This window comes from Drosophila virilis, chromosome 2 (assembly GCF_030788295.1).
Source record: "Drosophila virilis strain 15010-1051.87 chromosome 2, Dvir_AGI_RSII-ME, whole genome shotgun sequence".
Lineage (NCBI taxonomy): Eukaryota > Metazoa > Arthropoda > Insecta > Diptera > Drosophilidae > Drosophila > Drosophila virilis.
The window spans coordinates 36,741,486-36,753,628 of NC_091544.1; the positions used below are offsets into that span (position 1 = coordinate 36,741,486).

The 12,143-nt window shown below is 39.3% G+C and overlaps 1 long non-coding RNA gene across 1 annotated transcript; it reads right to left on the reverse strand.

Moving 5' to 3' along the window:
• Positions 1 to 3,358: 3,358 nt before the first annotated feature.
• LOC116649900 (uncharacterized) lies at positions 3,359 to 8,048 on the reverse strand. Its single transcript, XR_011416227.1, has 3 exons — positions 7,716 to 8,048; positions 7,388 to 7,662; positions 3,359 to 7,330 (listed from the first exon to the last, which is right to left on the reverse strand). It is a non-coding gene; the product is annotated as an uncharacterized lncRNA (long non-coding RNA).
• Positions 8,049 to 12,143: the final 4,095 nt, after the last annotated feature.

Consider the following 12,143-nt stretch of genomic DNA (forward strand, 5'->3'; position numbering starts at 1 on the left):
TGAACAATCATGTGTGGTGGCCAAAATTTGGGATCACAAATGATTGGGAACATATCATGTGAAACATTTATTTTGAATGATGATATTTCACGAGGGGTGGAGAAATTAAATTTAGTTATTGACACGCTAGCAGAAGATTTGCTAGCAATATAGGCTGCCAATGACTCAAAAGTGGTGTCCGACGAAAGTCGAGACATAAAAACTTGCCTACGAGGGGCAACTACCGTTAAAGTAGGCGCTGATGGGGCTGTAGGTAATACAGGAGTTGGAGGAGCTAACGAGGCACAATGATTGTTTTTAACAATCTGGGCACGATTGCGCGCAGGTCTACCTTTGCGGCCAGGAGCTGACGGGGCTGAGGCAGTTTGATTAATTGGGACGGAATCAGGTACGGGCTCTACTGGGTCTAGTACAGGGCTTGAAACTGGGGTAATTGGACAGTCGCTTGGAGAAGGCGATAAAGACAACATTGGAGATACCTCCAAGTTGCTAGGAAGAGACAAGAAAGTCCTAGGTGTCTGAACAGACGTAGAGGGCAATTGCAAAAGTTGAGGCTCCAACCGGCGATTGGATGGGGACTCAAATTTATATTTGCCAAGCAACTCGAAACTCGAGTCAAAATTACTCGAGAGCTGCTTAGCCACATTATTTAATTTTAAGAATTGACTTCTCACAGAATTATACATTCTGGAGAAATCAATTTGCTTGTCGATGCATTCTGGGCACGACCAACGCAATCCACCGCAGCCCTTTTTGGCAATAGCAGCGATCTTGTCGCAATCACACCCAGTGAGACCTGCACATTTAGCATGCATCATATTCTCACACAGCCAGCAATTAAAAAATTGCGGCAGTGCAGAATCGTCAGCCTGCTTGAACGTGCAAGGTTTCTTACAGCACGACATAATTATTAAATGCGCAAGCAACTTGCGAGAGCGCAGAGCAAAACGAAACGTAAACGGTGCACAAGATAGAGCAAGTAAACACTCAAAAAACAATTATTCGTACACAAACAAATTGTTTGGTTCGAAAAGCAATAGGAAGAAATTTGCGAGAGCGCGATGCACAAGCAGAAAGTATGCAGCGAACACACGCACAAACCGGTGTATGCACAGGGGAGCACCAAGGCAAAAGACTCAAAACAGCCAATAACAACAAACACGGAACTGACGCCACGTTTTATAAAATGGTTAGAAATCGTTGGTTAGAATGGTTGAGAAATCGTATCCAAATATATGAGGGATTTGTTGTCATAAACAGTTCTTAAGCGTGCTTAAACCTTTTCACAATTGCAGTCTATGATTTGAAATGCCTTTACTGTTCCTAACGCCTCATCAGACAAGCAAGAAATTAAATGGTTAAGTTAATCGACATTGGACAGTGTGGAATCAGTGTGCAGCAGGCTTTTAAAAAGACAAATAAAGTTTTTAAACTCTGAATGCTTTCCACCGAACTTTGGCTATCGCATTTTGGGAAACTGTAACGTATGATGATGACTGAATGACGCTGATATATCCTGATGACTGGGACGTTTTGTTTTCTTACAAGCCTATTAATATAAAGCCTTTGTTGAAATACACACTTCTTCCACTGTTGGTCTACAATCGTTGCGAGGGTTCAATATATCGACGTCAGCATGTATATCCATTATCTTTTCAAAATACCCTTTAAGTAACTCCAGTTACTTAACAAAAAAAAACAGGGAATAAGAATTCTCCAACTCTGCTTAGCAATAACAGCTGCACAAAATCAGCGACAATGGTCAAACTAACTATATAACGACTGAAGCTTCAGCTTCAGCCCAACTCACAAGTACAGTGTTACCTTGCAGTAATGAACACGGCACGTTGGACAATCAAAGCGATAGTGTTGCGCCCAATTATGCACAAACACACTTAATTCTTTTTTTATATAACCTCGCATAGGGTATTATAATTTTGAAATGTGTAACTCATAGAAGAAATCTCCGACCCCATAATGTATATATATTCTTGATCAGCATCAACAGCCGTGTCGATAGAGCCATGTCCGTCTGTCTGTTTCTATGCGAACTTGTACATCAGTTTTAAAGCTATCTTAATGAAACCTTCCAAAGTCCCTTTTTTCTGTTGCACGCAGCACTTTTACAAACCCAGATATATCGGACCACTACACATATTATTACCGCCATAGGAACGATCGGTCGAAAATTAAGTTGTAGGATGAAAAAACATTTTGATTTTCAAGCCATCTTGCACAAAATCGTGATTAATTAGTTTAATTATGATCTTTATATAAATGCCAAATCCTATGAAGATCGGTACGCTATATCACATAGCTGCCATAGGAACGATTGGTCGAAAATTAAGTTGTTTTATGTCATTCTAGATTTTTGACTAAGCATGGCATTTAAAGATTTCACTATGCTCCCTTATACGGGAAAAGCATTTTAAGCATTATGAAAAGGCTAGGTCTGAAAAGGTATTCGATGTTCGGCGTGCCGAAGATAGCCTTTCTTTCTTGTTAAATATTAGTTAAGAGCCGTTCACTTGATTTTATATGATTTTTAGTTGTATGTAAATCAATCATGTATATGCCAAAAACCGATTTTTCTTTGCCTTTTGTAGGTTACAGCAACAATTTACACACACAAATACCTGAATTCTCATTATAAGGTTTTCCAAACTATATATATATATTGTCCGAAGTCCAAGATATATCAAGATCCAGATTTAAAAGGCCAGCCAGACGATTGAAATGCAGTTGTTGGGCTTGTGCCGAACCAATATTGCACTTTTTGCCAAGTACTGCATATCACACAAATCCTAACCGATGTCCCTGCTCTCGAGCGCCAATGAATATTTCGTGAGGGTTTTCACGGGTAATCAAACAATTTTGTATTTAGGTAATTAAATTAGCTGTTGAACGCCGTTTAGGAATTTACGCCGTGCGTGCGTTAATTATCGCTGTACTCTGCATGTAAACATTATTTCTTAATTATTGCTTTTGAGCTATTTCAGCACATAACTTTAGTTTTTTCTTGACCAATTTTGATGAAGTCTTTAACAGCATTTTTTTTTGTACCAAATAATATTTTATATTCTAAAAAACCTTAACGCACAAACTGTTTCGGGTTGGTATCCACTTCCACACATACAAGACTGTGCACATATTTTTTTTGGCAAGAAAAATTCTCAAAAATTAATCTTAACCGTGCATATCACCAGATCCCCATCGAATCAGGCGACGTCCCAAAGACTGCAATAACCACACCATTTGGATTTTTTGAGTTAACACACATGACTTTTGGATTTTGCAATGCTGCATAAACCTTCCAAAGGTACACGCATTTCGCACTGAGGGATTTAGACTTTGTTTGTTTTGTGTGAGTAATTCATGTTTATTTAATTTGGGCTATTTCATTATAAGAGAGAGATGGTAGAGATCGCAGTTCATTGGGCGATAACTTACATGCTGAGAATATATACATTGATAGTAGCTTAAATTAAAGTCATGCATCACATTTCTTCCTCTTCTAAGGGATTGGTGAGAATATCATTCTTGGTTTAATTAGTCGAGTCGAGCGACGTACACTTTGCTTTGTTCGCATTGCTGTTTCAATAGGTGTCAAAGAGCCCCTTAACATTGGCGATCCCTTTGATGCTGACATAAGCACATCTTGATTTATTTAACTATTATTTTCAGTTGTGTTATAAACAGGTGGTGAAAATCAGTTTTGCTGATGTTCCCTGCTACGTTTTGTTGTTGTTGTCTTCAGTCCTTCCACCCTGTTCCTCATATTTGATTTATATGTCTTTTATGGTATTTATTGTTGTGTCAAATTTCATAGACAATTTCATAGATATAGTGACACCCAAACATGTTACGATCTCTTCTCGTATCCACTCTCAGATTTCCAGAAATGAAGTAAACTACATCCTTAACCTCAAATTTACGGCACGATTGCTTGCATTTTAAAAATAGTTTTGTTGATACCTTTTCCTTGTTGGTTTCTTGTCTGATCAAATCCAGTCGTGTACTTAATTTTCGACCCAAGAAAAGTTCCGCTGGAGCTTCGCCAGTTGTGCTATGCGCAGCTTTTCTCTATTGCTGTATGAATTCGATTGCGTTTCTTTTAAGTGTGTTTGGGTGTCGTTCCCATTGCCTTTAGCGCCCTTTTTACCGTTTGGACATTTCTTTCTGCTTGACCGTTCGTTGCGGGGTGATAGGGTGCTGATAATTTGTGGTATTTGACGCCAACAGAGGTATTGCTTGAGGTATTGCTTGAATTCGGCCGAAGTGAAATTTGTCCCGATATCAGACATACGCCATACATAGAAAATAAATCATCTAGTAATTCGATTGTTCTTGTTGCCGTAATTGTCTTTGTGATCTTAACGTCCAACCCCTTTAAGTATGCATCCGCAACAATCAAAAGCATCGTACCTTCAAATGATCTCGCAAAGTCGATGTGAATGCGCTCCCATGGCGACTTGGGGTATTCCCAATAGTGATCTGAGCATTTTGGAGGTCGATTCGCATGTTTTGCACAGAACTCGCATGTTCTTGCCGTTTTCTCGATGTTATTATCGATTCCTGGCCAGTAGACAAAAGAGCGTGCAATACCCTTTATTTTTACCATACCCCAGTGGGCCCTGTGTAGTTCGTCCAGGATCAGATTTTGAAGCTTAATCGGGATAACCACACGATGTTCGAAAGTAATACAGCCAGATGATATCTCATACTTGCACTCTGGTGTATTGTATCCATTTCTTGTAAGACATTGGCCGCTCTCCAGTATTTGCAAGATTTTGCCCAAATGCTGGGCTTTTCCAATTTCTCAAGCAACTAGCGACGCTGCAACTGGAAGTTGATTTATTTGTCGTATTATGAAATTATCGAATTTGTCCCGATTTGCTGTGTTAGAATGGATGCCATTACTCGTGTTGAGTGGTAATCGCGAGAAGTAGTCAGTATGTACACTTTCCTTTGATGTTTTGATAGTTACTGTGAAGTTGAAGTTGTTCAAAAAAATCTGCATAGTTTGCCATCCTAGACATGCATAGCGTCGGTAGTAATTTGGTCGGGTGTAAAATTTGTGCTGGTTTGTTATCGGTAACCAATGTCCAACTTCTGGAGTATAAATATTTGAACAATCTTTGTACCATACAATTGCTAGAGCTTCCTTGTCGATTTGTGTATATTGCTGTTCTGTGCGACTCATTGTACGGCTTGCGTATGCAATTGGACGTTCGCCACCATTTTCCAAACGATGCGATAGTACAGCGCCTATACCTATTTTTCTGGCGTCTGTTGCTAGCACTAATGGAAGTGTTGGGTCATTAGGCATCAGCACCTGCGGTGGAACTAGAATTTGTTTGATTCTGCTGTAAGCTAATTCTGTCTCTTCTGGCCAGTAGAATTGTCGTCCTTTGAACATATTGCGCAGCCGTCTTTCCAAATTTGACAGATTTGGTATGAACTTTCGAGTAGTAAGCTGCTTTCCCAAGAAACAGCTGCACGTGTTCGATTGTTGATGGTTTCGGTGCTTTTAAGATGGCCTCAATATGTTTAGTTGATTTATGTATGCCTTCTGCGTCAATCTTGTGACCCAGAAACACAGCCGAAGATGCCGCGAATACACATTTTGATTCGTTCCATTTAAATTTCAGGCTCTGTAATTTTTCTAATGTGGCTGCTAAGGTTCTTAACCACTCATCAACATCTTTTGGAAATATTAGCTTATCGTCAAAGAAGTTACAGAAAAAGAAGTGCGTTAGGAATATTTTTCAATGCGATCTCCATTGTTCTCTGTTTAATTGCTGGTATGTTCGCTGCACCGCACACTTCCCGAGTTGGTCGAATGAGTCCGAGTGCTGCCGTTTTCAAGGTCAGTACGTGTGCGAATTAGTCATCAATGCGCAAATGTGAATATACATCAGTCATATCCAAGTGTGCGAATACTGTTCATTCTTTCATTTGGTTGAATATATCCTCTGTTTTCGGAAGCGAATGCTCATCAATGATCCTCTGAGCATTTAAGTCGGTTTATAGTTGCCACTGATTCCTATACCTCCCGTATTCTTCGTTACCATATGTGTGTGGATGCCCATTCTGAGTAATCAACTCGTTTGTAGAAGCCTGCAGCAATTTTTGCGTCGATCTCGAATGGTACATCTCTTGGGCGAACAAAAATTGGTTTCGCGTCAGGTTTTACGCGCATCTTAATATATCGCATCAAATTTTGTTAGTATTTGCTCTAGTTGTGTCCCCTTAGTCGTAGTCAGTCCCGTCGCTTGTACTGCTGTTGTTTTCACCGCGCTTCCTTTCGTCGAGAACATTTTCAGATCTATGTCGTTTGTGTTGACAGAATTGTTTGTAAAGATCCCAGTAAACTCAATTTGTTTTGCAAATTGGGAGATCCATTCTCGCCCACACAATGTGTCCAGGTTTCCTTCTACTACATACAGATATAGCTTACGCGTAGTCTTTCCATAAGTTAAGTTTACAACTGCCCGTCCACAGCAGTTGATCTTATGCCCTGTATACCTCGAAATTTTGCGGTCAGTTTACTTTAATTTTCCGAAGGGTCTTTTTATACATTATGCTGCGCGGAGAACCTGTATCCAGTTCCATTCGAATTTTTATTCCATCAATCTTCATTGTTATGATCTTCCTACCTACTGACTTGGTGGCGTCGGTATTCGGTTGTTGAATAAATTGTATTTCTTCTGGGCGTCTGAATCAGTTGACTCGGATATGTGTTTCATATTGGCTTTATATACCTTACTTATATGCCCTACTTTACCACACACGTAGCATTTCACACTTTGAATTTGCAATCCTTGCGTAATTGTTGCCCTCCACATCCGAAGCATTTGTTTCCTTGCTTCACTCCGCTTGACGGCATCCTCCAGATTGACGAGAAGCCCAGTTTGCATGAAGAGTCCGAATCTGTATCATCGCCATTCGAAGGCTGTGCCCATTCAAATCGTTGAAAGTAGTCTTGCACTGTACAGTCTTTCGCCCTTGAAGTTTGGCATTGCAAACTGCGGTACTTTTCTAGAGATTGCTGTCCCATTTACATTTTGACCCACTTGTTGCACTGCTGATGACGTCTCTTAGTTGGTCGTTGATAATGCTCATTTTGACCACTTTTGACACCACTTCTGTGTTCTTAATTCACGTTTATTTAATTTGGGTAATTTCACAAGTCGTGTTTTCAGCTATTTCATCATAAGAGAGAGTCGCTAGAGATCGCAATTCAATTGGGCGATAACTTACATGCTAATATATATATCGACAGTAGCTTAAATTAAAGTCTAACATAAAGTTTGCAAGTTGTCCAAAGCTAAAAACGGTACTTAATGACGACACACCTTCCCTTATATCAAATCTATCAACTTACCGCAATCAAGTACTCCAATCTTATGCGATTTTTCTACTTCCACTGTGCGACCATTCATTTTGCAGTCACATCGAAATTGCTAATTAGTCTCCTTGGCCTACGCTCATCATAAAAGCCCGACATCCAAACAACAGCAGCACAGCTTGCTTACGGTAGCACTCTTCGCCTTCCTTCAACCACACTCTGATTTTTCAAAGGATCAGAGATGATGAGCGAAATAAGACCAATTCAAACTTTCAACCGCGACTCACGGTACGTGGATCGCTTCAGACGCCCTGCGACGGACCATTTGAAGTAAAATCAAAACAAACAAAATTTTTCAACATACTTATCAATGGTCACGATACCAAAGTATCAGTTGATCGCCTCAAACCTGCTTTCATGGAAACACAACAATCAACGACAACCAACTCAGAAGCAACATCGCCATTAGGTGAAGGGGGTAGAAGAGGATACTGTGGCGATCTTGCAGCATAGAAATTGATACACTTTAAGTTTTTTGCCTCTGATAAGTTTGTTTACACTTTCTATTATTTCATTATATTATAAAAAGTACGTACAAGGATAGGTGCCTTTCATCATTGTTCAGGGATTCGGATGCTTCAAGTCGACCCCAGGCCCTTTAATACCTTTTCGGTCTAGAAATAGATTCAAGTTACGAATCTCCCTGAAAGCAGAAAGTTTTGAATTTGACAGGAGGCACCGTCACTCATCAAGATGCTTAAGAAGCAAGGCCTTGAGCACAACTGATTATCAGACACAGGACTTCCGCTATCTCACTTATGCGTAAGTTATTGTGTACATGAGTGGGATGCATTTTTCAGCGCTGGTTAAATAAAAAATCTAGCATAATACGCGTACTTATTTATTTTATTTATTTATTTATTTATTTTATTTATTTTATTTATTAATGGTCGACAAACGAGTGTCTTCCTCATTTTTCAAAAGATTGTACAATAGAATTATATGCTAAAAGCCTAGTTAAAGGATACAATTTTCTAAATAGCATCACCGACCGATGGAGGTGTTTTATTTGCCAGTCCGGCCAGCTGTGCCCCTTTTCACAGCTAATTTTGTCAGTGACGCTATTAGAGCCTACATCTAAGCAGAAGGTTGTAAGTAGGAAAATAGTGATCTCAAGTAAAATTAAAAATAATCTTAATTTGCTATATTAATAAAGAAAATACAATAAATAGGAAAAAAGAAAGTCAGAAGATTGTTAATAAAGGTAAGCAGGGTAAGTTAGATAAAGAGTGTTAAGTAGATAGGACAAAGAGAAAAGTAATGGGAACTCACCGACCCGGTGGGGGAAAATTTTCAGCCTGTCCGGCAAGCTATGCCCCTGCTCATAGATGGGAATGGTCAGCGACTTTCCGAAGGTATCCTGAAAGCAAAGTTTTATTAGGGGTAGAGACAGTTCGGTAGAGAAAACGTGATGCAAACAAAAAGAATTGTGCATAGCGTAATCTGTTGTGCACGTAGATAGTAATAAGGGGCGATAAATTCTGGTTGGTCTAGCCGGAGCAGAGAATTGAAGACGCCCTAGCAGAAAAGGAGAATCTATGTCGCCAATAATCAACTTATGTAGAAGGACAACACCGAGAATTGTCCTACGGTTGGTTAACGACGGAAGGTTGAGAAGAAGCAGTCTGCTGGAGCAGGACGGCAGCTGAAGATTAGGGTCCCAATTTAAACCTCGTAAGGCAAAAAGCAGAAATTGCTTCTGAACAGATTCAATACGATCCTGGCTGTTGATATACTGTGGAGACCAGATGCAAGAGCAGTATTCAAGGATAGGGCGAACAAGAGAGATGTACAGAAGTTTAGTTATAAAAGGATCGTTAAGCTCTTTAGACCATCGTTTAATGAATCCAAGTACACCTTTTGCCTTATTAACAATGGTATCTATATGAAGATTGAAACAGAGCTTAGCATCAAAAATAACGCCTAGATCCTTAACTGTTAGTATACGTTGTAAAGGGATATTGTCGATTGTATAACTGACAAGATAAGGTGTAGTACGATTAAATGTCATAAACATACACTTTGAACAATTTAGATGCAATTGATTGGCCGAACACCAAAGTTGCATAGCGTTTAAATCGTCTTGTATACGAGAATGATGTAGGGGGCTAGTGTATGGTAGAAAAAGTTTGACATCGTCCGCATACATGAGTACACGGGCATGTGATATAACAGAGGGAAGATCATTTATAAAAAGAGTAGAGTAAAGGTCCAAGATGACTTCCTTGAAGAACACCAGAAATAACGTGAACCCTTTTAGAGGTAGTCAACCTCAGTATTACTCTTTGGGTCCTACCTTTTAAATAAGAATTAATCCAAAGTAAAAGGGACAGAGGGAAACCTATTCGGTCAAGTTTAAAAAGTTAAATGTCATGGTGCACAGAGTCAAACGCCTTACTGAAGTCAGTGTAAATGACATCAGTTTGCATTTTCGAAAGGAAAGCATAATTTACCAAGGAAGTAAACTCAAGCATATTGGTCGTAGTTGACCGATTCTTTACGAATCCATGTTGAACAGAGGAAACAACTGATTTGCAGAAATGCTGCAAATTCGAAGTGATTATTTTTTCAAATAATTTAGGAATAGCGGACAGTTTTGCAATGCCCCTGTAATTTTGTATATCAGACTTCCCACCTTTCTTGTAAAGAGGAATGATATAACATTCTTTCCAAAGAGATGGATAGACAGAAGTTTCAAGGGATTGATTAAAAAGCTTTAGCAATGGATAAAAAAGGGAAGAACTACACTCCTTGAGTAGACAACTAGGAATATTGTCCGGCTCAGGAGAGTAAGAAGATTTTGAAGAGTTTCTAGCAAGTAGGAGCGAGGAGTGTGAAATAATGGGGGGAGGTATAGAACTAGCGGAAGAAATAGTATAAGGGTTAGAATTAGTATTAGGACAGACTGAAGAGTAAGTTGATTGGAAAAAATTAGCAAAGAGGTTAGCAGAATCAGTGTCATTGCTAACTTTATCCATCCCAAGAAAAAAAGACGATGGCAAACTTGAAGACTTACGCTTCAAGTTTACAAAATTATAAAACTGTCTCGGATTTCGGGCGAATTGCCTATTACAACGAATTAGATATTTCTCATAGCATTGAGAATTAAGAAGAAAGAAGTTCGACTTGGCTATGGAATATTTAGCCAAGTCTGTACACGAACCAGACTTTTTAAACTTTTTAAAATATTTGGATTTTACATTTTTTAGATGTGATAATCTGGGAGTAAACCAGGGTGGTTTTGAAAAAGTAGTCGAAGGAATTGACTTAGGAATACACACATCTAAGTGGGAGTTTAGGGTGATATAAAAAAAATTAATGGCTGTATTCATATCAACTGAGTCATATAAGAAATACCAATCGGTTGAATAAATAAGCTGATTCAGCAAAGAATAATTTGCTTTGCGAAAGCAATAGCGGGGCTTATTGGCTGATGAGCACGAAATGAAAGGATTACAATTTAGCATTGCAATCTCTAAAGTTGGATGATAGACATCCTCAGGAAGAGATAAAGGAGGGGACCTAGACACATTAGAAATAAGGTAGTCGTTAACAAATACAAGGTCAAGTGTGCTATTCATATGATTAGAAATTGAATTGATTTGAAACAACGAAAGATCAAGCATGCAGTCTATAAAATCGTGCTGTGCTGAGAGCACTAGCTAATTTTCAGCAGTGAATAATGACCAATAGATGTTCGGCAAATTAAAATCACCCAACACCATTAATAGGTCATTATCACGCACGTGTGAAGAAACTTCTTTAATACAAGAAATATGATTCATATAAACTTGAATATCAGAAGAAGGTGGGACATAAGAGCATGTTACATAGATATTCCGTGTAGGAAAAGACACCTTAACTGAGACAATCTCAGCGTCAGTAGGCGTACTAAAACAGAATAGTTCAGAGTGGAGAGTGGCTTTAACGGCAATTAACACCCCACGACCTCGAGTCGGCCGATCATTTCTAAACAAAATAAAGTTATTCGGTAAAGTCTCAAAATCAGATATGGTTAAGCTTAACCATATTTCTGAAAATGCTATTATATCCGAATCGAAGGAAGTGCTGGCCATGAAAAGATTTTTAAGCTTTGAAATGAGACCTCTGACATTCTGATAATGAACAAAGATTTGGTCAGAAGATGAAGCTAGTTTTTTGGGCCAGAAATGGTACCCTATATTGAAGGGACTGGAAGGGTGACAGGCTGGTTACACTTTTTAGGCTTGAACAATCATGTGTGGTGGCCAAAATTTGGGATCACAAATGATTGGGAACATATCATGAGAAACATTTATTTTGAATGATGATATTTCACGAGGGGTGGAGAAATTAAATTTGGTTATTGACACGCTAGCAGAAGATTTGCTAGCAATATAGGCTGCCAATGACTCAGAAGTGGTGTCCGACGATAGTCGAGACACAAAAACTCGCCTACGAGGGGCAACTACCGTTAAAGTAGGCGCTGATGGGGCTGTAGGTAATACAGGAGTTGGAGGAGCTATCGAGGCACAATGATTGTTTTTAACAATCTGGGCAAGATTGCGCGCAGGTCTACCTTTGGGGCCAGGAGCTGACGGGGCTGAGGCAGTGTGATTAACTGGGACGGGATCAGGTACGGGCTCTACTGGGACTAGTTCAGGGAATGAAACAGGGGTAATTGGACAGTCGCTTGGAGAAAGCGATAAAGACAACATTGGAGATACCTCCAAGTTGCTAGGAAGGGACAAGA